The following is a 25,725-nucleotide window of genomic DNA, read 5'->3' as shown; positions in this document are numbered from 1 at the left end:
GTGTATTATGGTAACTGTATAAAAGGTTTTTTCGTTCTAAATAGGTTCGGTAAATCACGCAAACAATGTACCAGAAATTGCCGAGCGTTGATTTCCTTTACTTTACACTGTTAGGTCGTGGGTTCGAATTTCCGCGATGGATTTTAATGTTGATAGTAATGATGATTTTAATGTTTAATGTACAAGTAAGGTGTTATGTAGCACTTGACAACATTTTTTCTTGGAAGAACCGTTGCATGCAATGACACATACCGTGTTTAATGATCACATCTGAATAGTCTAATACTTCCCAACCTCATCCCTTCTCATCTCCTTCCTTTCTTTACTTCTTTTACCCTCACAAAATTGTGACTCTTCTCAGGTAAAACCTTTGTTTTCCTTTCCTTTTATTACCAATACACTTATTCTGAGATTACGGGTCTGTTGATTATTGTGTCGTATTGAGCCCAGTTAGGTTAGTTAGGTATTCATTGTATTTACAATGAATATCTAACTGGACCCACTTCAGTTCAACGGGAAGTTATTCTGAAGTAGGAGAATCGCTCACTGAAGATGCTCGCCTTCATTATGGTAGATCGGCTAACATCGGCTATCTTCGTAACCATTCGGGTATTAGACAGTGCGTCCGACAGTTATCTATCATGTGATAATACTACTGACATCTATGGAGACACCTTAAAACTACATAAACCTAAAAATATCTGTTGAGTGATTTTAGTATATATTTCTTTACATTTACACACTGCAGGCAAAATCTAATTAATAATTGGCTAGGGATCTAGCCGATTTAACCTATCCGTGCCATTTTCAGGGCATGTATATTTTAACCTTAATATAGCAAATATTACTAAGTCATGAATAATAAATTATTATATCAATCACCTGTACTTATGTATGCAAAAAAACATATTTATGTTTCAAGTAAGTGTCATCCAATTTAACATATTTTAATCATTCCTTTGTTTTTAATGGTTACCCGGTTACAAAATATCACTACAAAATATTTATGAGCTTCTAAATAGAAATGTGATTAAAAGTTTCCCGGGTTAAAGGATGTGAAATAAATACAAAATTGTCAAACTCCGTTATTGTATTCCAATGTGGTTTGAAAGTAAAGAAAGTTGTGTTATAATATCCCATTAAAATATACCACCCAAGGACCAACACATTTAAATCCTACAGAATTAAATTCTGAATGGCAGGCCTAAATCACTGAAACAATCCGCACAGAATAATTCAATACATATTATAATCAAATATGCAGGAATTGCTCGCCTACTTAATTTTTAGATTCTGGCAACACCGGTATTTTCTATTTAAAACAAATTGTTGAAAAGAAACGAAGCAACGTTTCTAGGGAATCGCAATCATTTCAGCACCCATCTTTTGTCGCATGTCCCAACATGGTAAAACTGTCATCCATGACCAATTTATAATATTCTCCGTAACATGGTGTATAATCGTTTTACGGAGAACATGACTAAAATAAATAAAAAGTACCCTTGAGGTGATTTTGAAATCATCAATATTATTTTTTTTATCTTTTCCGATTTTATGTCCGGGTTAAATCGTCCCCACAGGAAAAACTAAACCCTTCCAAACAATTTTCCACAAATGATCATCTAGTCAATCAAAATTATGCAAGTGCATTATATAAGCAAAATAAATACAAAACAATACAAGAACAACACGTCAACTCACCAGAGATCAAATGGGAAAACAATTCACCGACTCCAGATATTTTCATATCAGAGGGTTCGGCTCGGTAGAACTCCTAAAAGGGCCTATAAATCCTACTGATCCTTCAACGTAAATATTTTAAAAATCTTTCGTATATATATCTTAAAATTATTATTATTAAATACATTTCAAAATAGAGCGACTGTTTTGAATTTGGGATTAAATGATGGATGAAGAATTAATGTTAGCAACTCGTTTCATATGGAACATTTAACAAAGTTCGTAAGATGTTTTACAACAAAATCGGAAAACGTTTTTTGCTAAAGATTTATGTACGAGAAAAATCATTGAGTCTGATTACGGAGAAAGATCGGAGATGTTTTATTTGGTATTTTTATTGTTGGAATCTAATTTAGAATCAAAACTTTACTCGAAATATCTAGAGCTATGATCATTAACCATAATAATAAAAAATGGAAAACCACCAAAAGGGCGCTGTAAACCAAATCTGATACTTAGAACCCTATATCTCTTCATCCACTAATACAAGCTTACTACATTCCCCGAAATTTTTTGACTTTAGGCAAGTGATTTTTTTGTATCAGCATGACAGAACAAGATTGATTAATACAGAAAACTTATTATTTCTTGAAAGGTTCAGGATCAGGATCAAGTCATCCTAGTTGGACCTTAAAAGGTTCAGGATCAGATCAAGTCATCCTAGTTGGAGCTTAAAAGCGTAATTTCAATGTTTTTCTGTATAACGTAAACGAAAAATATCCTATAGCCCAGTTTTGATGATTGTGTATCAACTGTAAAGTAGTATTGTCTGCCAATTTTATTTCAAATCAGATATGTGAGGGCATTATGGATTGGGTTTACAGAACATTGAGATCGACTAAACGTTTGGATATAAAAATCATACTTATAATTTGGGAGGCGGCTATGGGCACCGCTGCCTCGGGAAACATTTATTGGATAACCAAGGACTCTGCCATCGGTTACTCCAAGTGTTTCGCAGCACTTGGGTGTCCGGATTCACGGAGTGAGGATTGTCAAGTTCGTGGCGGCGGATGGTCTCACCAATGCGTGTGGCGAGCAGGATAAACTGATTGTGATTGAGGAAGATCTTTTTACCTCTCCAGCAGGGCTCTTTCGACCTTGCACCGCAGTGGGAGGAATGAATTCAAATATTCAACTTACTTCTCCTTCCTTTCCTTACTTTCCTTAAAAAAACCCTCCACGCGGTATCCCCAAAGATTTCATAGGCACCGAAGAAAATTATTTTTTTCGTGGTCTCCTGTGGGTAATGAAACAGAACATATATCATGTAAACTTATGAAAAAAAAACATATTATCTTAACATTATATCTTGAAGATGGAAACATATCAAAACATTGCCTACTTACATTCTGTGTATTATATCTTACTGGCACGTTCCTTTCTTTAACCATCGTTCATCCTAAATTCAAAATAGAAGTAACCCTCGATCGTCCATTTCTACATTTCATGAATAAAATATTTATAGATCAGAAAAAATCTGAAAAAGGTCTTTTGGAGATGAAAAAATCAGGCATAAAGATCTTCCTCTCAGGATGCGGGGAGGAAGTCACATTGAGAAAACGGAAGCCATCCCTTCCTCCTTCCTTATCTCACAATGGACCCAACAGACCTCCAAACTGCCTACAATGAACCAAGACTTGTCAATTCATGCGTACATAGTAGCAAAGAGGAGAGGATTTTGTATACCCACGCAGAATTTTGCATACCCTAAACTAACCTTTAGCGATGTTTGCAATATAATGACAGTTCAGTATTCACAATGCATGACGTAAAACGTTAAATTTATGGAATTATTATTGACATAATTTTTCATATCATTTTTTTATTATCTGGTTACCCTTTTTTGACGCATTTATGTTTTAGGGTCTTATTGAGTATTGACGCTTTTGATCTCACTAATTCTCTGAAAGGCATAACTATAGGAGTTTATCAGAAATTATTCTCTCAGTTGAAGGGGTTGATTGCTTGGAACAGTATACGAGTACATCACATTATTTACGTTGGGGTCAGCCTGAGGTTTTTTTTTAATATGAACCCCACTGAGGCCCTGAGGAAAATAATTGAGAGCCTATATCATCTTTTGGGATGCTGCTTGGAGGTTCCTTTTTAAGAAAAGGAAGGGAGGTAGTTCTAGGAAGGTAAAATATATGAGGGTAGGGTAGGAATCTAGGGATCGGTGTTTCCAGAAGTGATGTTGAATATATCCCTCTCACTGAAGGTCAAAATGTCTCACCAAACCAAACCTCCGAAGACCTAACTTGTGTGTTCATATTTCTCAAGTACTTCAATCAATTACATAAGTCAATAGTAATAAATCTTAGATGTAAGTTAGTAGTCTCCACATGTGAAATAATTTATTGTTACTTACGGTTTTTTAAGGAGTTAAAATGGTGAAATATGTTTGTTTTTTGCTATTGAATCTTTATTTAGATGTACGCAAATGTTTTCATATATCTAGTAGGAAAATATAAAAATTACAAAAAATAACATTTACAATTACATTTTAAGAGAAAAAGATAAATACACAAAATTACATTATGTAAGATATCTAGGTGACTAAAATAATGTTGGTGAGTATGTTCAACAATCAAAAATTATTTTTTACATATAAAGCACATGTCCTACGAAAAGTGCTTGGGGCTTCTTTTACGACATTTTGTAGGTTATTATAAAGTTTTTTCCTTTTATAAAATGCGCTGTTTTGTGTGCATGAAAGTTTTGTTTTGGGAAGCCTAAAATCTCTGCTTCTTCTCGTAGGATTTTTTAATTTTTTTTTAGTTATTTAAATTATAACATTTTTACAGTAATTAACATAATATATGGTAAAAAAAATAGTGAAATACATTTACACGGATTCTACGCCAATTAAGAGAGCTACATAGCTCTTGAGCTTGGTGAACAATGATACTATAAAATAGTGTACAGTAAATATAATCTTAAATACTAGAATGTGGCATGAAATGAAGTGATTGGTGATGTTACGGTTGTTTATTTTTTTTAAATATAATTTTACTTTTTTTTTTAATGATACCAAATCTGTTATTTTTTTATTTCTTCGGGAAGACTATTGAAATATTTTATGCCTTTGTAAAAATAAATACTGTGCATTTAATAATTGTGAACATTTTCATGGTACATAATATTTCTTTGCAGATAATTTAGGAGCATATTATTTTGAAGCTTATACATCATTGTTAACGTATTATATATTATATGTTGTTTGGTTGTCATCATATTTGAATTTTGTAACATGATTTTAACTCTAGTAAAAATGTTGCATTTTAAAATCATTCTCATCCCCCTATTTTGTAAAACCTGTAGTTTATTATTTTGGGCTTCGTTACATAAGAATAAAACACTAAATACACTAATAAAATACAAATTATAATCCGCTCTATGAAAAATACACAACACAACTGCAATAACCGAAATAAAATACCAAGGAATTTTAGTAGAGCAATGCCTAAAATAGTTCACTCTAATAGACATACTCAAAGACAGAGAGAGGAAACTCACAAACATCTTTAGATGTACAAGACATATACTAAATAAAGATTTACTCAGAATGACATACTTTGCTTTCTGCTTATTACAGTATGGCCGTATATGAAGGGGTGGAACTTATATAAAAAACACACAACCGCTTTATATATCACAAAAAAATAATATTAAAAGCAATGCTATTTAAACCATGTACATATTCATCATGTAATGATCTGCACTTTTCAAATTTTTCTTTCTGCGATGAATTTTCTTTAAGTCCCATAGGTAAATTTTCCATAAGGCTTTGATTATGTATATATCCGGGGTAGGAATATCCTCCCTGCCGTCTGTACAAGCCTTTGCTCCTCTCTTTATTACACACCCCTTCAAGTGTGTGCATCCTAGTTTGTCTACGTGTTTTACGACCTTGAACGTAATTATTTCACGTGACGGTTCAGTATAAAAAAGGTCTCACCGAACGTTGTGTTGGTTTTTTGTTTCTCGGTATAGAAACCTGATTATATATGTATGTATGTGGTATCCCTCGGTTCTTTTGAGATAGAGTGAGTTGAATCCATTACCGCTGTGTTTTAAAGCCATTTCATACACCTTATTTTCTGTCTCGCCTGCTTTCCAACTAGCTACGTGATTCTACCTGTCGTAGGGTAATGTGAGTATGATAAAGTGTTAGATTTTATATATGTGATATACATACGATAAATTTATGGTGTTAGTTGTCGGCGCCATCCATATGTATATTTTGGGAGGGAAAGGAGAGGAACGGAAATGAATTTGTTCAAGCTAAGTTGGCTCCTCCGCTTACCAAACAAATCTGATGGTTGATAATTAGAACAAGGCAATCGATCTCTACGTTTCTGGATATACGAATCGGCCGGGTCTTCCCTTGTTCCATTTGGAAACTCTCACGCCAGAATAAAGAAAACCAGGTCTTCTTACCAATTTCAGAAATGCCCCAACCTCATTACACCTCCAGGAAAATCTACTTTACTGAATGTAGAAGGGGAAAACCATGACGTCCCTTGTCACGAATCTAGTCGCGAAAATGTGACACGTAAGGTCTCAAGTTACATGCCACCTCCAGAAAACGCTGTAAATTTCACGTCGTCGGGAACTTACATCCCTTTCTAGGTCAATAACACAGATAACACACGACGATCTTGTCGACATTATGTCTTCTTCTATGGATAAGTTGTGTGCTTACCCAGTCAGCCAATTATCATGTAATATATATGTAAGGTTTACTCGAAATGTCAAATTTAGGATGAGGACTGTCTGTATTTTAATATTTAGTTCCAGTAATTATTTTATGAGGTTACTAGTTCCTTCGTGTATTAGGTATGGGTATCTTCTATTGAATACCTTTCCTCTAAGGTAGGTATGAACGGATAATTGGTTTGATTTTGGCATTTAATTTTATGAGGCTGCCTACCTCTCGAAAGGGACCTGTTGAGAAAAGTTGTTCGGTTAGTCTTTTATTTCGGAGATTACCATCTCCCCTTTTTGACTATAGATTTGTTCTTGTGTATCCCAATTTGTATATTAGAAAGTCAAATAACATATAAGAAGTATTCATTTTTGTTCTGTCTGGTTGCATCCGATCGCTTTCTATTCGGGCGGTCATACGCTAGCAAAAATCCCTCCCATTCGACTGACTATACTCTGCCTCTTGTCCCGGCTGGTAGTGTTCACTGTTTCAATTGTACGCCAGTGTTGTGATAGGTTCTCTGTAGATAGGTATTTTTATACTGCGAATTTATATTGGTTGGCCTAATTTGTAATAGTTATTTAATGTTTTCGTCGGCGATTCAATACCTATCGCAAGGACAACGCCACGATTTTATTCCTCATTTTTTTTTAAAGAATAACAGATAGGCAGATAGGTAAATTTTTAATATGACTTCCGGACCGAGGCATTCCCTAACTCAAATGTTATCGGCCTACATATGAAAGGTCATTGGCCCGTCTCTTTCTCACAGCTGATAGATAATCTTGTCTGGCGCATTCCTTTAATGAAAACATTATTTGGATGGTAGGTGTTGTAAACCTGGTTCCTGTTCTTCGGTTGCATCCGTCTTTTAAAGGGTCTTCTGGAATTTAATAAATAATATAAAAAACTCACCCTGTTAGCCATCTCCCAATCCCAGTATTAAGCTAACTTGGTTCCACCCTACATAGCTAAATCAGTTTAGTTTAACTTCTCTCTCTTTCGGCATTCCTTCCTCCTTTTAGCGAATTCCTTGCGATTTGTTCAGTTTTTTGGTCTCCTCCCTATGTCTATAGAAGAGTAATTAAATAATTCTGTAAATAAAATTGTACCTCCCTAAAACCTCTGTCAGGATTCGAACCCGCAGTCTTATGATCTATCCCAGAGTTACATAACTTCCTATTTAATGTTTTGTCTGATTCTTTGGTTTACGGTCTCTGAAGATAGGACGCCATCTCGCTAATTATTAATTCCTCCCTAGCTCGATTAACCGACATGGTAAACACTTCCTGCCGCTAAATACGTTCAGTCTGTTTTTAAAACGCAATTATTATTATTATTATTTCCATGTTTTTAAGACAAGTAATTTAGTTTGAACTGTTTACGAAATCACGTTTAAATTAACACATTTTATAATATAATCGCGATAGCACAACACTTAGCGCCCTTGAGGTGATTTTTCACAAAAACGGCGCTTTACAAATTATTCAATTATTATTATTATTATTTATTGTATCCTCACTGAGTCCAACCACTTTCACTTGACCCAAACACCGGTTCAATAATATTTCACTTTAATTTAATATTTAACAATAATTTTTAACACCATCTGAATTCACTAACTAGGCGTTATTTCATACACCACCACGGATTTTAATTGATTCCTCGGAGCTATCCCCATATCCAAGTTCAAACCCAAACTGTATCTCTATCGAAGTTTAAATACTGACTGTCCGTATTTTCAAACACGCTGCAAGGTCTACAATTCCGTGGTAAAGAACTCATAACTCTCTTTGAAGGGCCTGCCTGTTGTATTTTATGTTGTTAATCTAAACAAAAAATTTTTTGGAGTACGTTCGTCTCGTTTATATTATGTAAGTGTTCAAACCATCACAATCACAACTTATGTTTAAAGACTTTAAAGTAAGAAAATCAATACATTATAGTGTTATCATGCAACATTACAAATTTGCAAAGATAATATTGTAATAAATAAAAATCCCCCTTCTAAAATCAACATATTACTCAGACAAACGTCAATACTCACAAACAACTCCAAAATGTAAGAAAACAATGTGGCAATTCAACCATAAATATTTTAGAGTAAAAATTTTAATTCATTTCCACAAAGTATCTGAAATTTAAATAACAAAGATATAAATATATTTTTATACGAGAAATTTCTTATAATCAAACTGAATACTACTCAGTTTTGTAAGACACTATGCAATACAATTGTAAAAATAACTGAATAAATAAATCATATAAAAAAAACACACTGAAAATATAAACCGAATACTTTGGCATTTACATAAAAAATAACCAACAAAATGACACATCCAAAAACACACAAGCCTAGCTTTATTATGGTGTTATGTATAAAATTAGAATTATAAACTTTTACAACGACAAAAGTAGTAATGTTTTTAGTGGCTTTCGTTAGCTCCAGCTAAATTTTACTACCAATCTAAACAGGGCTTAAAAGCAATATCGCTTTACCATGGAGGTTACGAAAATTGATTTCAAGCAAAATGGAATGTTATTTCAAGGTTTTTTTTTTTTACTCGAGGTTTTCAAACAGCGATAAGATTTGAAGAATATTTTACAAAATAACCTTTCAAATGAAATTTTTTAAGCTGAAACTGTGAGAATAAAAAGAAATGAAAAAACTTTAAAAATGTAAGGTTCACTTAAATCAAACGAATGATTTATATCAAAGAGTAAGCAAGTGATTTATAAGCTTACTTTAAGACTTATGTATGTATTTATTCTGTACACCAAGGCCACAGTAAACAGTTGTTTTTAAGCACGCACGGTCACGGTTACTCACTATTTATGGGAAATTGCGGTTGCTCTAAATAGGCCTTTTCTGTTGGCATCGTGTAGCGCAAAACTCATTGACCATAATATTTCTAATTTATTGGGCCGTTCTAAACAACCAATAGTTGAGAATTTTCTAATGTGCGGTTTCCGGAAACTGGTATTATAAGCAGGATACTGAACTATATCACTTTCGGAATCGATTTTGGGGTATAACTTTTTTGATTTGAGTAAATCTACTCCGATGTTGGAATTTTAAATAGAATATTAAAAAATAAACCCTCGGTACCTCGGTGATTGAGAACGGCTGTTTTTTTAAGGTCTCAAAAGTTTTTTTAACCACTAAATTCTCAAAAAACAATATAAAAAAGCTAAAAGCAGTTTTTTGGGTTACTCTCTGTGATGGAGACAGTTTTCCGTTTTTACTACGAGTCACCACTTCACATAATCGAGGTTTCAGACCCATACACGCCACAAATTGATATATTTCACGAAATTTAAATAGAATTGTCAATCAGGAAAACAGTTCAATTCCAATATCTACAAAGCGCTCATTAGACCGATGAGTGCAGCTGCAATCTATGGCGGAGAGTTTTTGAGATTTGTGAAGAAAAACAAAAGGAGATTGGACACTTTTGAGAGGAAGACCTTATGAAGATTTTTGTAATCAAATAAGCATTTGCCTGTGGCGTACTACACAAATATTCGACTCATCGATAACAAGATTTATAAAACAAAACCTGCTCTGATGAGCACAAATTGTTGCAGGGATGGAAGATAGAGTCAGTCGGATTGTTGAGCAACAAATTGGAGGGAAACAGTAAGTGTAGGTCGACAGAAGTCTGTACTTTTAACCACTTCGAGAATTATATGTGGGTACCACTGAAGGAGTTCGATATTGGGAAAGGGGTTTCGACCCTTTGTAATAAGGGTATAACTTTAAAAGAAGAAGACAACAAAATCCAAAAAACTCACACAATCTCACTGATTATCATATTACACAAATTCTTGCGTCAATTATTTCTATGAGTACCTAATTTGTATTTTTCTCGACCATTTGGCATTTCATCTATATGTATATTTGTTTATTACGCTCTGGTTCCGGTTCAATATGGCGAATTTGTTGGAAACTACTTTTTTATACCTTTAAAATTTGTCCAATGGTTCCTACTACGAGCTGTGAGGTCGGAATAATAAATATTATGGTGCCTGTAGAAAATTTGAAAAAAATAATTATTGCCATTGGATGGTGTTATTTGATTTTTTTTTAATCTAAAATTTTTACCACTTATCATTAAGTCGGTAGGTGTGTACTTACTTACAAATCGTTTGATGTCAGATGAAGTTTTGGTTTTCATTTATTAAATAAGATAAAATTAGAAATATATTCTTGGACGCAAGGTCTACTGTTCACAAAACTACCAGTTATTGTTCTAATGAATAGTGATATAAATAAAACATAATAGCGTTATTTTAAATACGAAAGGCATTTTTTCGTCGAAACTTGTGACGTATTTTATTTAAAAAATGAGTTGCACTTGTTTATTCGAGTGTCAAAAATTCGCATAGCGTGTTATTCTCTCGTTCGAATTCCTGTATTTTACTTGGAAAAACAGATTACAGTCAACTCAATAATCCGATACAGCACGGAAACTTACTGATATAAATACTATTATTTTATTAAAAATCTGATCAAATTATTCGCTTTCCTGTTAAAAATGGGACTGCCGGCTTTTAACGAATGAATTGACAGAGTTCCTTACAAAGTATCAGTTATAACTCAATATTTTATGAGGACGGCAGAAAACGTATTACAAATATTGATATTGATTTTTAATAGGAAAAGAACACGTTTTCTCGATATATTCTGAATGACTAATGTTTTATCAGGAAGTTGATCTTGATCAATAAAAGTCCGGCTTCAAAAAAACACCGAGGACGGGTTGTTTCACAGAATTTGACTGTTCGTCAAAATGTAATTTTAGTTCTCAAGTTCTGTAAAAGTCCTATTCAAGTTCTGTTATTATTTTATTATAGGTGATCTGCTTAACAGAACTGAAATAATAATATAAATTTCACAGCACTTGAAAAATAACGTTGAAATTTTGATAAATTGTTCAAATTCTATGAAACAATACATCCTAAGACTTTTATTATGATACATTGTCAATGACAATGACTGTGATATCTTAATTAGCAGGCGGTTGGAATCCCGCACTTATTTATTATGCCAGTATTCTCAACAGTTAACGCCATCTATGGGTAACCTAATAGAATGTTCTAGTACTATCTATGAATGAGTTCATAAACTAATATCAAGGATATTACAATTATAAGTACCAATATTTCGAAATTAAACTCTCATTTTTCTCCTAGGCAATTTTGAGAGAATCTTCCTCTCTACTATTAGGTTAAAAAATTATTCCATTCTTAATCGGTGGGTCGGAATCTCGACTAGCAGAAAATATTAAGTTTTGCTAGCAGTCGGTCAGATCGACTGACTTACTTTTAACAAAAGTTTTAGGTACCTAATTCGTGAATTGGTGTGTACTATAAAACCTCATATTAACGGTACCTTTTTGGGACAATTTTTTGAAAAAAATCCCAAATAATACATTTTTTATGCTCTGCTCGTGATTATATACCCAACCTGCAGTAAGCCAAGGAGCTTTTTGCTCTTCAGACTGATAAAATGACTGACAAATACGCTAAAAACCGTATGTATATTCGTAGTCACTTCCGCAATTCAAATTATTTTATATTTAAAAATGTATTTTTAGGCCATCCTGGTAATCTTCAAAATAACAATCTTAAAGGCCTCCGTGGCCTAGGGGAAAGGCTCTCTATTAGCAAGCTGGGGGTCGCGGGTTCATATCCTGGCGCGCGCAAGTAAAATATATTTGGTGAATTTGCGTTATTTCAAAATTTACTCACATGAATATATAGGATATTTTTCACGTTCTGATCGGAAAACACTCTCAATATCGTCCTGGTGTAAGACCACAATTCAGAATTGCAACGTTGCGTGGCATTGCTTTGGCCGTGTTTGGTGACCAGATCTGAATAGCCAGGTACTTACCCACCTTCCTCTTCCTCCATCTCTTTCTCTTCTCCACTATTTTCAGCCTCACAACGTCCTTCAGTTGGGGATGCCATAGTCTCACTAACTCTAGAGGGATGGGAGTAGTTAGTGCGGTTTAAAAAAAAATAGGACATACATAAGCGTCTGAAAGTGATTTACAATACAGTTTGTTGGATATTTGTACTCGTATATGTAAATGAAAAACTGCTTTGAATATTTAATAAAAAGAAAGTGGCCCATGAGGGGATCGAACCCGCGACCTTCGCGTTATTAGCACGACGCTCTAACCAACTGAGCTAATGGGCCAGTGGAAATCAGTGTCAAAATAACCCAAAAAGACTGCTTATGATTATTTTTTTCCATGGCATCTATTTTTTTTAAAGTGTTCTTGGAACGATTTTTTTTTGTAAAACAGGTGTTTCGTCTTTCTAATCAAAGGACAAATCAATGTACTCGGAGAGTTTATTTTTAAACTATTTTAGATGTAATTTTTTCGCTGTGCGTTTTAAAAAGCTCTTCGTTGGAACTCCGACAGAAACATTCATTTTCAATTTCTAAGTGTGAAATTTTTATAAAAAATATATAAAGATCAATAATTAAAATGGATTGATAAAAGAGACATTCATAATTAACTAACTAACGAACTATCACGTCGTTTCCCCGTGTAGGTAGGCAGAGAGACAGACTGCCAAACAACTCGGTATTAGCGTACACTCGTTACTTCATTCTAATTCACACATCGCCTAGTATTCTGACTATAGCATGGTCCGTCTAAAGCATCTGGTTCACTTGATACTTCCATGTCTTCCAAGAACATCCCTGAAACTTTCAGCCATTCACAATCGCGTCATATATTCTCCTTAAACTCCTTTCTCTGTTCATTCACTCAACATGCCCAAACCATCTAAGCCTCCTTTTCTTAATCTTACTCATTACGCTTACATCAGCCTTGCATTCTTTGAGAATCTCCGCATTTCTCACACGATCATACATGATTTGAGCACACATATGATGTAATTTCTACACCATTCAAAACATTAATTATACCAAATATATTCGCAATGTGACAAAACGTATTCTTTACACATTTTTTGTATTAAAAAATTGAATTTAAAAAACCTTGCAAAAATTTTTGCAAACTATTTTAAAGCTTGTGTTGATCGTGACACAAAATAACAAACACAAACAAATAGTTTTTATTCTCATGACCTTGGATTTAAATTTAGAAAAAATGTTTTATTTTAAAGTAATAAAATTCAAAATGTGTCTATACAAGTTGGTGTTAAATTTATTATATTTATTATTTGTACTACAGATTTTGGTAAAAATAAATGCTCCTACAAAAAATATAAAAATGAAATAAAAAGTCTTGGATAAATACCATTGATACAAACATTTACTTGCTGTAACATCTGAACTGATGTATCTTAACATTTTCTTTTCTTTTTTTATATTTTTCTAATCTTCTTAATGTATGTAGGTATGTGAGTAAAATTTTTAACTTTAACAAATGGTTGGTTTTTTTTTGTTTTTTTGTTTTTTTGGTTATTTTGTTAAATAAGTTTTACTTTACTTTTTAACTGTTTGATGAATCATGTTGAGTCTTGGATAAATACCATTGATACAAACATTTACTTGCCGTAACATCCGAACTGCTGTAACATCTGACCTGATGTAACTTAAATTTTTTAATTTAATTTTTTTAAATATTTTTCAATCATGTCTTTTGAATTGTAATTCAGTAAACACTGTTTTTATTTTTTTCAATTTTATTTTCTGATCTTTTACAAAGATAATGTATGTATGTGAGTAAAATTTTAACTGTTAAAAAAACACAAGTATACCCAACTGTACTGGCGATGCCTATGTGGGATTTTTTGGTTAATCTGCTAAATGTATTATTCTTTACTTTTTAACTGTTTATATAAAAAAGTGTTTCCTTTATTGTAAAATTATACCAATGTATGAACCAGAAAATTTTTTGAATAAAAAAATAAATAACGTCCAAAACCTCAATTTATTACTGTGATGGACTCGCCCTGGGATAAATTTTTGTTATTGTTGATTTATTATGGTTAGAAAGAATTTTTCAGTTGATTTCACGAAGTAGGAGTTTACCAGATGTTGGCCTTAAAGCTGCTTTAGAAACAAGTGTTTAGATTTATTAGGGTAGAGAAAAAAAAAAATAGGAACATGACTGTATCGTCAGAGACCTCCGTGATGGTGGTTAATAATAGTAAGCCGAGCTAAAATGCTGGTGGGCCAACACGCCACTGGACTGGGGGTAGTCAAGTTTCATCCTTTGAACAAAGAGTTAGACATTTCACTGGAGGAGTAACAATTTATTGGTTTTGAGACGATTTAAAATTAATGTGACAGGTTCTAGGGCCATAATTGATGTGTTCCTTTAGTGCATTTCTGTCTTTTGAAAACAAAAAGCATTCAGAATTCAAAAGAACATAAATTAAAAATCGCATATGGTGATTTGGGGGGTTGGTTTGAGAAGGGGGAGTCTGGATTTGAAAGCGCGGGGAGACGGTCAAGACAGTCAGCGTTGAAGGTCGGAAGAAGCAAGTCGATAGTCGTGGTTAAGGAGCGCGGGCGGGTAGTCAGTTTTTGATAGTCTGGATTTGAAAGCGCGGGGAGACGGTCGGGACAGTTAGCGTTGAAGATCGGAAGGAGGAAGTCGATAGTCGTGGTTAGAAAAAGCGGTTCAAGACAGTCAGCGTTGAAGGTCGGAAGAAGCAAGTCGATAGTCGTGGTTAAGGAGCGCGGGCGGGTAGTCAGTTTTTGGGAGTCTGGATTTGAAAGCGCGGGGAGACGGTCGGGACAGTTAGCGTTGAAGAACGGAAGAAGGAAGTCGATAGTCGGTGGTTAGAAAAAGCGGTTCAAGATAGTCAGTTTGAAAACGTTGGGAGGCGGGAAATACAGTCAAGGGGGTCAGAGTTTCAAGGTCTGGGAGACGGTCAGGAATAATCAGGATCGGTCAGCGTTTTAAGATAGTCGAGTTAGTAAAAACTAGGAAGCGCGTCAACAAGAATTAATCGTCGGGACGCGAACACGGCTAAAATCATTTAGTGTAGAAGGTGCGGTTTTCTAACAGCATGAGTTTTCTGCATGTGACTGTGTTTGTTTTTTTATAATTATTTGGATTGTTGACACTAAGATGTATCGGTAAGTCTATTATAATCTAATTATTAACACTTATTTCCTTAATGTAAACCAAATAATCCAATTGTATTTTGAAGTAAGGGTATTCAACTTGAGCACTATAGGTACCCGTTAGCGAAGGAGGTCATAAATTACGAGACCTGGCCATTAAAAAAAAGGGACGAAGAACGGTTACCCTGAAACCGCTTTAGATCATCCAACAATAGACATTGTTTATGAGTTTAAAATGATTTAATAATTCTCTAGTAGTTATATTTAGCGCCAAAATTTAAAGAACACAAACCATTGTATTTATGCAGTGTTTTTATAGTAACGGATAGAACGGTAAATTAAATGCTTCAATGCCTGTTATTTGAAAATGAGTTGTCGTATCCTCCTTGGGAATTCAACTTATTCTATACGGAATTCATAAAATATATTTAATTAAATATAATTTATTCAAACATCGCTCTTTTAATTCATTTTTGAATCGGAATAACGCAGCGGATCGAGGCTAGTCGCCGAGAGAGTGCATCTGTCTGGCATTCCTATTCTATCAAGCGAGATTTTAATTTTTCATGGGTTTGACGGGGACGAAGTATACGAATTTTCCGTAGGCTGTCCTATCTTACCAAAGCGACAAAAGCGAAGGGAACGAAATTTGTAATTTGGCTTGCCTAATAGGGACTCTTGTGTTAGCAAAGTCGATAACCCTGGATAAGCCGAGAATAAGGGGGGACGGGAAAACATTACAGTGATGCCGTTGGACCAGGAGGTGGGGTTTTAAAATGTTTTACATTCTGTTTGGTTCAAGACAATGAAAAAAAATATATAAAAAAGCCAGGGCTAACAGTTCAGTATTTTAAATACAAAACTGCGGAAAGTAGTGAATTTCTACAATAATAGTTGAGCTATACGTGAATTTATCAGTAGGGTAAAAATCAGTTTATTTAAATTCCAAATAAAAATATACGAACGAAATTTTATGATGCTATCCAACCTCCGATAGGACATAGTGAGTAAAGGTGTTACATTGTGGAGGGAGAAAATAGTTTCTTCAAGTAGTAGACCTAACACCAGCGCATTAGTTTATTTATTTGCTTTAAATGCTAAATATCCGTAATAAAAATATCCGTGAATTTATCAGCAGGGAATAAATTAGATTATTTAAATTTTAAATAAAATTGTCAAAGAAAAAAATTTTGTATTGTCATCCAACCTCCGATAAGACATATTTATTAAAGGTATTACATTGTGGAGGGAGAAAATAGTTTCTTCAGGTAGTAGACACAAACCCAGTTCATTCAAGAGGCTGATGTCCAACCTCCGATAAGGACTGAATTAACAGATAAAACTTTTTTTATGTTTCCTTATTCATTGAAATTATTTAGTACATGCATTTAGGATTTTTTTTCGACCACCATGCCAGGCACATGCCCGTGTTACTTTGGGGGTAGAAAACCAGGGACAACAAAAAAAAAAAATCACTTATGATAACAGTTTTTTTTGAAGTTCAACTTTGAAATGAGACGGAAGGGAGAGTGCAATTTAAACAAAACATTTTAAAGTCAATAATAGAAGTACGGTGAGAAAGTTAAGACGGTTCTAAAATCTAAACAAAGATGTATTGTACTACTAGACCGGAGCCTCTTCCCGGGGGGGACAAAACCAAATAATAGCTTATTACGTAACTTATTATGAACTTGACCATTTATAAGTGGTCGACGGAACAGATTTATATTATCTTGAAATGTTAGAAAAAATTCAGTGAACAATAAAAGTGTGCACTGGTAGAGTATTTATGTTTCGTTACCTAACGGGTATTCTTCCGTGAGAAGAAGGCCGTGTCCTTGTGCAGTGAATATCTACAATAAATTGATTCAATTTTGATATAACCTAACTTGCTAATTGAATAAAGTGATGATGAGGACATTACGGCGTGAATCAGTGATTAAGTTTTGTGATTAAAACAATTAAATTCTTTTCAAATTAAACAAAAAATATGTACTACAATAATAAACGGAGGGATCAACATAATTTAATAATAAAAAAATAATCTAACTCATCTTAAGCACAGTTCGAATGTAAAATCGATCGGGGCCTTCAATTCAAAACGGTTGAATAATAATAGGATTCCTGAAACGTAATAGAAACACGAGTGTTAAGATTTTAATAAAAGTTGCGTATTGAAATAAAGGGTTCGATAAAAAAAAAATATGTATACATATAAACATATTTATACCTAGGGTTTCCCTGATAATTTTCAGACTCCCCATCGAATCAACATTAATTACCTCGGTAGTGTCATCAACATTACTAAACCTTTCCCTGTCCCGATTTTCGACCAACGATTAAACTTCATAATTGGAGAATTAGATAGTTTCGCTGTAATAATATCACACAAATATTAGCAAGCCGAAATGGGTTTTTTTTCCTGCGCTATCGCGTGGACGAAGACGCCAGCGTGAACTGAGCGGATCAGCGCGGCATACTGAAGGCTTCACTCTTTCGCGGTTTTATGCAATGAAAAGGGGAATGACAGACAGGGTGAGAAGACATGAGTGACTCTGGGATGAAAAGAGCGTAATTCGCTGTTGAAGGCGTCTAGCTGAAGGTAACCTGCGAGGTTCCTGCAAGGTTATGTGGAAGAGATGTTCGCGCGATATTCCGTAGGAATAAACCCGTTAAAGTTCTATCAAATACTCCAATGGCGTCGACCTGGAACCTGATGTAAGCCAACGCAATCTTGGCTTAATTACAACAGATTCTAAGAGGTGAAGTGTAGGTCTGACAGCACGTGGAAGGAGGGCTTCATCAGACGAAACTTACATGACACATTTTCGCGTCAGCATCGTGATATGTGATGCAATTACTTTCCCCATTTAGAGACAGTAAAGTAGGTTCACAGAAGTGAATACGCTGGAACGGTATCTGGAAGTGTTGGGAAGTCTCAATTCGTTTTCCTTCAGGCGTGGTGGGTTCTGGTAGGTCACGGTACCTTTGAGAAGTGGGTCGCCAGCTATTAGAGTATAGCCTAAGACACGCTGAGGTCAATGTTTGAGTTCTGATCACCATTCACCGTTATTGTTTGGCTAATGTAAGACAGCGTAGTTTGAAAGAGATTTCATTTGTATAGTTTACCCCTTTTTCCTTCCCCTCCCCCTCCACACTTCTTTTTCCTATAATACGACATAGTTGTTCAACAAAACTCTTATCAAAATATTAGTAGCTACTACAATATTAGGTTCCTTGAGTTAGCTTTTCACGAAAACGGCGCTATATAAATTATTCAATAATAATAATTATTATTATCAGGCGTCCTGTAAGGAGGAATAGGAAATTAGACACACGGTTCTACGAGAAATAATTTATCAATTAAATTGGTAAAGAGATTATCCACTCTAATTAGACGGAACTGAATTACCGCAAAACATATAGGTACACTAATAGATTGATCATATAGAAGGAGTCCTATTCACATGAATTAAAAAAATCTAAACAAATTACCCAACGCTTAAAAATGCGAAATAACTCTCAAGATCTCGGTTACTGTATGCTCAGTCATAAAACAATTAACAACGGCAGGAACACACAAAAAGTTAACAAAAGGGCCCCATAACGGACAAACCAGAGGTTTAACTGATAGCGTTCGGCCTAGGGAGAAAGATAAGATATAACGTCAAGTGAGACAGGGGCGGATTGGGAAATCTTTCGTAGAAAAAAAATAAATATATATAAAAATAAAATAACATAAAAGGTAAAAGGGATTAGGAGTTTTTAACAATTTTAACAACAAGAACAGAGCAGTGGGGAGCAAGTGAAACCTAGGAAGGTTTGAAAAAAAAAAAAGTATTATTGGCGAGTTCAAACGTGTTCTGCTGCTAAGGGTGATGGAACAATAATAGCTGACAATAGCTTATCTCTGTATCTACTCCCACTATTATTTTTCCAGAAGGGAGCTGTGATGGACTCGCCCTGGGATAAATTTTTGTTATTGTTGATTTATTATGGTTAGAAAGAATTTTTCAGTTGATTTCACGAAGTAGGAGTTTACCAGATGTTGGCCTTAAAGCTGCTTTAGAAACAAGTGTTTAGATTTATTAGGGTAGAGAAAAAAAAAAATAGGAACATGACTGTATCGTCAGAGACCTCCGTGATGGTGGTTAATAATAGTAAGCCGAGCTAAAATGCTGGTGGGCCAACACGCCACTGGACTGGGGGTAGTCAAGTTTCATCCTTTGAACAAAGAGTTAGACATTTCACTGGAGGAGTAACAATTTATTGGTTTTGAGACGATTTAAAATTAATGTGACAGGTTCTAGGGCCATAATTGATGTGTTCCTTTAGTGCATTTCTGTCTTTTGAAAACAAAAAGCATTCAGAATTCAAAAGAACATAAATTAGAAATCGCATATGGTGATTTGGGGGGTTGGTTTGAGAAGGGGGAGTCTGGATTTGAAAGCGCGGGGAGACGGTCAAGACAGTCAGCGTTGAAGGTCGGAAGAAGCAAGTCGATAGTCGTGGTTAAGGAGCGCGGGCGGGTAGTCAGTTTTTGATAGTCTGGATTTGAAAGCGCGGGGAGACGGTCGGGACAGTTAGCGTTGAAGATCGGAAGGAGGAAGTCGATAGTCGTGGTTAGAAAAAGCGGTTCAAGACAGTCAGCGTTGAAGGTCGGAAGAAGCAAGTCGATAGTCGTGGTTAAGGAGCGCGGGTGGGTAGTCAGTTTTTGGGAGTCTGGATTTGAAAGCGCGGGGAGACGGTCGGGACAGTTAGCGTTGAAGAACGGAAGAAGGAAGTCGATAGTCGGTGGTTAGAAAAAGCGGTTCAAGATAGTCAGTTTGAAAACGTTGGGAGGCGGGAAATACAGTCAAGGGGGTCAGAGTTTCAAGGTCTGGGAGACGGTCAGGAATAATCAGGATCGGTCAGCGTTTTAAGATAGTCGAGTTAGTAAAAACTAGGAAGCGCGTCAACAAGAATTAATCGTCGGGACGCGAACACGGCTAAAATCATTTAGTGTAGAAGGTGCGGTTTTCTAACAGCATGAGTTTTCTGCATGTGACTGTGTTTGTTTTTTTATAATTATTTGGATTGTTGACACTAAGATGTATCGGTAAGTCTATTATAATCTAATTATTAACACTTATTTCCTTAATGTAAACCAAATAATCCAATTGTATTTTGAAGTAAGGGTATTCAACTTGAGCACTATAGGTACCCGTTAGCGAAGGAGGTCATAAATTACGAGACCTGGCCATTAAAAAAAAGGGACGAAGAACGGTTACCCTGAAACCGCTTTAGATCATCCAACAATAGACATTGTTTATGAGTTTAAAATGATTTAATAATTCTCTAGTAGTTATATTTAGCGCCAAAATTTAAAGAACACAAACCATTGTATTTATGCAGTGTTTTTATAGTAACGGATAGAACGGTAAATTAAATATTTATTTATTTATTTATTTTTATTTAAGTACATGCTTAAATAAAAATAAATAAATGCTTCAATGCCTGTTATTTGAAAATGAGTTGTCGTATCCTCCTTGGGAATTCAACTTATTCTATACGGAATTCATAAAATATATTTAATTAAATATAATTTATTCAAACATCGCTCTTTTAATTCATTTTTGAATCGGAATAACGCAGCGGATCGAGGCTAGTCGCCGAGAGAGTGCATCTGTCTGGCATTCCTATTCTATCAAGCGAGATTTTAATTTTTCATGGGTTTGACGGGGACGAAGTATACGAATTTTCCGTAGGCTGTCCTATCTTACCAAAGCGACAAAAGCGAAGGGAACGAAATTTGTAATTTGGCTTGCCTAATAGGGACTCTTGTGTTAGCAAAGTCGATAACCCTGGATAAGCCGAGAATAAGGGGGGACGGGAAAACATTACAGTGATGCCGTTGGACCAGGAGGTGGGGTTTTAAAATGTTTTACATTCTGTTTGGTTCAAGACAATGAAAAAAAATATATAAAAAAGCCAGGGCTAACAGTTCAGTATTTTAAATACAAAACTGCGGAAAGTAGTGAATTTCTACAATAATAGTTGAGCTATACGTGAATTTATCAGTAGGGTAAAAATCAGTTTATTTAAATTCCAAATAAAAATATACGAACGAAATTTTATGATGCTATCCAACCTCCGATAGGACATAGTGAGTAAAGGTGTTACATTGTGGAGGGAGAAAATAGTTTCTTCAAGTAGTAGACCTAACACCAGCGCATTAGTTTATTTATTTGCTTTAAATGCTAAATATCCGTAATAAAAATATCCGTGAATTTATCAGCAGGGAATAAATTAGATTATTTAAATTTTAAATAAAATTGTCAAAGAAAAAAATTTTGTATTGTCATCCAACCTCCGATAAGACATATTTATTAAAGGTATTACATTGTGGAGGGAGAAAATAGTTTCTTCAGGTAGTAGACACAAACCCAGTTCATTCAAGAGGCTGATGTCCAACCTCCGATAAGGACTGAATTAACAGATAAAACTTTTTTTATGTTTCCTTATTCATTGAAATTATTTAGTACATGCATTTAGGATTTTTTTTCGACCACCATGCCAGGCACATGCCCGTGTTACTTTGGGGGTAGAAAACCAGGGACAACAAAAAAAAAAAATCACTTATGATAACAGTTTTTTTTGAAGTTCAACTTTGAAATGAGACGGAAGGGAGAGTGCAATTTAAACAAAACATTTTAAAGTCAATAATAGAAGTACGGTGAGAAAGTTAAGACGGTTCTAAAATCTAAACAAAGATGTATTGTACTACTAGACCGGAGCCTCTTCCCGGGGGGGACAAAACCAAATAATAGCTTATTACGTAACTTATTATGAACTTGACCATTTATAAGTGGTCGACGGAACAGATTTATATTATCTTGAAATGTTAGAAAAAATTCAGTGAACAATAAAAGTGTGCACTGGTAGAGTATTTATGTTTCGTTACCTAACGGGTATTCTTCCGTGAGAAGAAGGCCGTGTCCTTGTGCAGTGAATATCTACAATAAATTGATTCAATTTTGATATAACCTAACTTGCTAATTGAATAAAGTGATGATGAGGACATTACGGCGTGAATCAGTGATTAAGTTTTGTGATTAAAACAATTAAATTCTTTTCAAATTAAACAAAAAATATGTACTACAATAATAAACGGAGGGATCAACATAATTTAATAATAAAAAAATAATCTAACTCATCTTAAGCACAGTTCGAATGTAAAATCGATCGGGGCCTTCAATTCAAAACGGTTGAATAATAATAGGATTCCTGAAACGTAATAGAAACACGAGTGTTAAGATTTTAATAAAAGTTGCGTATTGAAATAAAGGGTTCGATAAAAAAAAAATATGTATACATATAAACATATTTATACCTAGGGTTTCCCTGATAATTTTCAGACTCCCCATCGAATCAACATTAATTACCTCGGTAGTGTCATCAACATTACTAAACCTTTCCCTGTCCCGATTTTCGACCAACGATTAAACTTCATAATTGGAGAATTAGATAGTTTCGCTGTAATAATATCACACAAATATTAGCAAGCCGAAATGGGTTTTTTTTCCTGCGCTATCGCGTGGACGAAGACGCCAGCGTGAACTGAGCGGATCAGCGCGGCATACTGAAGGCTTCACTCTTTCGCGGTTTTATGCAATGAAAAGGGGAATGACAGACAGGGTGAGAAGACATGAGTGACTCTGGGATGAAAAGAGCGTAATTCGCTGTTGAAGGCGTCTAGCTGAAGGTAACCTGCGAGGTTCCTGCAAGGTTATGTGGAAGAGATGTTCGCGCGATATTCCGTAGGAATAAACCCGTTAAAGTTCTATCAAATACTCCAATGGCGTCGACCTGGAACCTGATGTAAGCCAACGCAATCTTGGCTTAATTACAACAGATTCTAAGAGGTGAAGTGTAGGTCTGACAGCACGTGGAAGGAGGGCTTCATCAGACGAAACTTACATGACACATTTTCGCGTCAGCATCGTGATATGTGATGCAATTACTTTCCCCATTTAGAGACAGTAAAGTAGGTTCACAGAAGTGAATACGCTGGAACGGTATCTGAAAGTGTTGGGAAGTCTCAATTCGTTTTCCTTCAGGCGTGGTGGGTTCTGGTAGGTCACGGTACCTTTGAGAAGTGGGTCGCCAGCTATTAGAGTATAGCCTAAGACACGCTGAGGTCAATGTTTGAGTTCTGATCACCATTCACCGTTATTGTTTGGCTAATGTAAGACAGCGTAGTTTGAAAGAGATTTCATTTGTATAGTTTACCCCTTTTTCCTTCCCCTCCCCCTCCACACTTCTTTTTCCTATAATACGACATAGTTGTTCAACAAAACTCTTATCAAAATATTAGTAGCTACTACAATATTAGGTTCCTTGAGTTAGCTTTTCACGAAAACGGCGCTATATAAATTATTCAATAATAATTATTATTATTATCAGGCGTCCTGTAAGGAGGAATAGGAAATTAGACACACGGTTCTACGAGAAATAATTTATCAATTAAATTGGTAAAGAGATTATCCACTCTAATTAGACGGAACTGAATTACCGCAAAACATATAGGTACACTAATAGATTGATCATATAGAAGGAGTCCTATTCACATGAATTAAAAAAATCTAAACAAATTACCCAACGCTTAAAAATGCGAAATAACTCTCAAGATCTCGGTTACTGTATGCTCAGTCATAAAACAATTAACAACGGCAGGAACACACAAAAAGTTAACAAAAGGGCCCCATAACGGACAAACCAGAGGTTTAACTGATAGCGTTCGGCCTAGGGAGAAAGATAAGATATAACGTCAAGTGAGACAGGGGCGGATTGGGAAATCTTTCGTAGAAAAAAAAAATATATATATAAAAAAAAAATAACATAAAAGGTAAAAGGGATTAGGAGTTTTTAACAATTTTAACAACAAGAACAGAGCAGTGGGGAGCAAGTGAAACCTAGGAAGGTTTGAAAAAAAAAATGTATTATTGGCGAGTTCAAACGTGTTCTGCTGCTAAGGGTGATGGAACAATAATAGCTGACAATAGCTTATCTCTGTATCTACTCCCACTATTATTTTTCCAGAAGGGAGCTGTGATGGACTCGCCCTGGGATAAATTTTTGTTATTGTTGATTTATTATGGTTAGAAAGAATTTTTCAGTTGATTTCACGAAGTAGGAGTTTACCAGATGTTGGCCTTAAAGCTGCTTTAGAAACAAGTGTTTAGATTTATTAGGGTAGAGAAAAAAAAAAATAGGAACATGACTGTATCGTCAGAGACCTCCGTGATGGTGGTTAATAATAGTAAGCCGAGCTAAAATGCTGGTGGGCCAACACGCCACTGGACTGGGGGTAGTCAAGTTTCATCCTTTGAACAAAGAGTTAGACATTTCACTGGAGGAGTAACAATTTATTGGTTTTGAGACGATTTAAAATTAATGTGACAGGTTCTAGGGCCATAATTGATGTGTTCCTTTAGTGCATTTCTGTCTTTTGAAAACAAAAAGCATTCAGAATTCAAAAGAACATAAATTAGAAATCGCATATGGTGATTTGGGGGGTTGGTTTGAGAAGGGGGAGTCTGGATTTGAAAGCGCGGGGAGACGGTCAAGACAGTCAGCGTTGAAGGTCGGAAGAAGCAAGTCGATAGTCGTGGTTAAGGAGCGCGGGCGGGTAGTCAGTTTTTGATAGTCTGGATTTGAAAGCGCGGGGAGACGGTCGGGACAGTTAGCGTTGAAGATCGGAAGGAGGAAGTCGATAGTCGTGGTTAGAAAAAGCGGTTCAAGACAGTCAGCGTTGAAGGTCGGAAGAAGCAAGTCGATAATCGTGGTTAAGGAGCGCGGGCGGGTAGTCAGTTTTTGGGAGTCTGGATTTGAAAGCGCGGGGAGACGGTCGGGACAGTTAGCGTTGAAGAACGGAAGAAGGAAGTCGATAGTCGGTGGTTAGAAAAAGCGGTTCAAGATAGTCAGTTTGAAAACGTTGGGAGGCGGGAAATACAGTCAAGGGGGTCAGAGTTTCAAGGTCTGGGAGACGGTCAGGAATAATCAGGATCGGTCAGCGTTTTAAGATAGTCGAGTTAGTAAAAACTAGGAAGCGCGTCAACAAGAATTAATCGTCGGGACGCGAACACGGCTAAAATCATTTAGTGTAGAAGGTGCGGTTTTCTAACAGCATGAGTTTTCTGCATGTGACTGTGTTTGTTTTTTTATAATT

General features: G+C 35.2%; 1 protein-coding gene and 1 non-coding gene across 2 annotated transcripts in view; one reads left to right on the top strand and one right to left on the bottom strand.

Moving 5' to 3' along the window:
• Positions 1–25,725, top strand: part of cmpy (crimpy) — a 429,354-nt gene that overhangs the window by 255,337 nt on the left and 148,292 nt on the right. The window lies entirely within an intron of this gene.
• TRNAI-AAU (transfer RNA isoleucine (anticodon AAU)) lies at positions 12,586–12,659 on the bottom strand. Its single transcript has one exon. It is a non-coding gene; the product is annotated as a tRNA-Ile (tRNA).

Source organism: Hesperophylax consimilis, chromosome 14 (genome assembly GCF_061612785.1).
Source record: "Hesperophylax consimilis isolate HC1 chromosome 14, BYU_Hcon_1.0, whole genome shotgun sequence".
Lineage (NCBI taxonomy): Eukaryota > Metazoa > Arthropoda > Insecta > Trichoptera > Limnephilidae > Hesperophylax > Hesperophylax consimilis.
This window is presented reverse-complemented; position numbering and strand designations above follow the sequence as displayed.